Below are 3,441 nucleotides of genomic sequence, written 5' to 3'. Positions count from 1 at the left end.
GACATGTTACACACACCAGTACATGTCTTACCTTTCGCATACACTGCACCCTGCCCAGGGGGCTGCCTTGGGCCTACCATAGGGGTGTCCAATGTGAAAGAAAAGGGAAGGTTAGGGCCTGACAAGTGGGTGCACTTGCCAAGTCGATATGGCAGTTAACAAACTGCGCGCAGGCACTGCCGTGGCAGGCCTGAGATCTTTTCCGGGCTACTCCTGTGGGTGGTACAGTCAGTGCTGCAGGCCCACTAGTAGCATTTGATTTGCCGACCCTGGCACACTCAGTGCAGTTTACTAGGGACCTACTGGTAAATCAAGTATGCCAATCATGGATAACCAGTCACAATAGCAATTTACACAGAGACCATATGCACTTTAACACTGATCAGCAGTGGCAAAGTGCCCAGAGTCCTAAAGCCAACAAAAACAGGTCAGGAAAAAATAGGAGGAAGAAGCAAAATGTTTGGGGATTACCCTGCAAAAAGGGCCATTTCCAACAATACTTATAAAGAATGAATTGTTTTTAATGTTTTATTTTTTATTTAGCCTCCACAGTTGTACCATTAAATGGTATGAAACGCCCGTAATAACCAAGAGTAACAACAGGTAACCCATCCATTTATAGGGAGGGCCACGAAGAAGGCCTCTTCTAATGGAACTATACTGCCTGTGTCACAATATTCAAGCTAACTGATCAGCCGCCAGGAAAGAGCATTGAGACACGTGATTTTGTCTTTCAAGTAACAAATTGTATTAATTTTTAATGCAAGATAATAATTGTATGTCTTAATGTATACGTCCAAGGTTCTGTGTAAAACCGAATAAAGATACTTTGATTGACTGATACTGCAGCTTCCTAGAGAGTTCCTAAGAACAACTAGAGCGCAAACTGTTACGTACGACAAAACTATGGCACAGTTGAAACCTTGTTGATTGAATCAAACTGGAAGCTTTAAAACATTTAATTTAGTATGGAAAAAAAATTGGGGGTTTAGTTTGTCATACAAATTATGGTTAGTGCTATAGAAAGAAAAATTAGGACACATTTTAAGAGAGTTCTCAAATATCTTCCTCTTCTATTTCATTAAAACATTCTGAAATGCAGACTGATACATGCACTTTCAACACCAGCGCGCACTGTCAGTTAACACCTTGGTGATCAACAGCTTTACTACAGAGTTCTGAGCAACTAGAGTGCTAACATTCAGAATTTATGCCAATGTGTGGCACTTCTAAACGACATCTTGATAGAACGGAAGTAGAAAACTGAAAGTATTTACTACTGAGGATACTGCAGTAAATGAGGAATTTAGGCAGTTTCATATCAAATAAGTCTCCCAAGATGGCCATCAAAGAAAAAAGAGCCCAAATATAGCACAAATATCCCCCAAATGTAGCCCAAATAAAGCCAAAAGTCAGAAGTGTGCAAAACAGTTAGTGCCTTGTTACGATGTTGGGCGGGCCGCCTGACACTGTTGTGATCTGGAACCGCCGGACCTTAGGTCAGTGGTTCCGACCGTAGGATTACAGGTGGTTGTAAACATCCATTTTTCAATGGAAGCTTGTGCAGCAGGCGGAAAAGGCCCGCAGCACAAGCTTCCATCGAAAAATGGATGTTCGTGAACATCTCTGCACCAAGTGGCAGGGGCTGTGCAGTGCCTGCCACATGGTGCAGGGATTTTGAGGGGGGCATTATAGGGCCCCCCAGGTCCCATAGCGGAGAGCCAGGGGGAAAGCGGGCCATGCTAGGGGCCCCCAAAGTCAGTTTCCGACAACCTTTCCATGTTAGAAAGGCCGACTTGAAATGGCTATTGGAAACAGACATTGTAATCACGACGGCGGAGCAGAGGCTGGCTCTGCCGTCATTCCAGAGATTACAATTCTGCTCCACTTCTGACGTGCTCTGTGAGCCTGCAAGAACAGGAGTGGAATTCCCCTGCGGTTTTCCTCCGACCGCTATCATCATAATACGGTGGTCAGAGGGGAACCCTGCATATCAGGTGGAAAGCCTTCGACAGACTGTTACGATGGCTTTCCGCCCGAAATCCAAATTGTTTTTTTGTTGCAGTTTTATACAGCACAGACTTACCCCGGAGGTATTGGAGTGCATTGCATGAGCATCATCACTCAATGACACATTCATTTTGTTTTTAGGCATGGGGAGATTGAGTGATTTGTCCAGAATCACAGGATGGCAAGCTGACGCCGAAACTCGAACCTGGTTCCCCAGTTGCAAAGTCTGCTGCTCTGGCCGTTAACGTCACATCCTCTCTCTTAAGTATAACAAATAATCAAGTGATCAACTGGATAAAAAAAAAACATTAAGATAGCAAATTATTTTAAAGTGCTTTGTCACTATTTGAGAACTCAGAAAATTTGTCATAATTTGAGTTCTTTAGAGTATTAACTATAATTCCTCTGGGAATAAGACCCTCTCATGGAGGACGGTGCAGAGTCAAAAAGTTCACCACGCTGGGCAGGGGAGAGGGGCAGAGGCAGCACAATGGACCATGGAAGGCAGAGGAAAGGCGGGCAAGGGCAGCAAACCAACCAAGCAGTACAGGCAAAAGAGGCTATGTCAACATGAAAGACCATTGAGGGTAGAAGGAAGAGGCAGTGGCAATACAACTATGCATGCCAACACAGCCGATTCAGGCAGGAGAATTAGAATGTTTTTAAACCCAAAAGAGCTTCATTTTATCTGTCTCCTGCCTAAAAGCTCCCATTTTACAATGTAAGTCAATGGGGAAAATCAATACCCAAGGTTCATTTTCAAAATAATCTGTCTTACCAAGTTCAAAATGTTGGCAAATAAGGGACATTGGATCGTGGAGGGCAGGAGGAATGGGTTGGGGGTTGGACTCGGATAAGAGAGGACAGGAGTAAGATATGAAGGGGCACTAAACTGACATTACAGAGCAGGCATCAGGGGTTGTAGCAGCACAGTATACCACACAGGGCAAGCGGGACGGGAGTGCAGCACAAACTGACCATGGAAAGCAATAGGGAGGGGACAGGGCCAAGCACATCGGCACAGAGAGCAGAGGGGATAGAGGTAAGGACAGCAAGCTGACCATACCGGACAGACAGGAGAGACAGGAGAGACAGGTGCAGCATAACAGACCATGAAGGGCAGGAGGGAGGGGACAGGGGTCTGCACATGGAAACAGAGGCTGGGGGCAAGGGGCAGGGCAGGAGCAGCAAGCTGACCATAGAGGGCAGGAGGGATGGGCAGTGGAAGCAAGGCACACCATGGAGGGCAACAGTGAGACTATAATGGCATACACACAGGCATTGGAGGGAAGGTGGGAGGCGGGGTCAGGGGCAGCCAGTTGACTGGACAAGACAGGTGGGAGCGGCCGTGGCAGCACAGAAGACCATGCCCACTACCACCGCTAACATCATGGGGGAGTGGCTCAGCCCCCTTCAGCCATTGGCTAGCTT

This window comes from Lissotriton helveticus, chromosome 3_1, assembly GCF_964261635.1.
Source record: "Lissotriton helveticus chromosome 3_1, aLisHel1.1, whole genome shotgun sequence".
Classification (NCBI taxonomy): domain Eukaryota; kingdom Metazoa; phylum Chordata; class Amphibia; order Caudata; family Salamandridae; genus Lissotriton; species Lissotriton helveticus.
The sequence above is the reverse complement of the archived record's forward strand: the minus strand, read 5'-3'. Positions refer to the sequence as shown.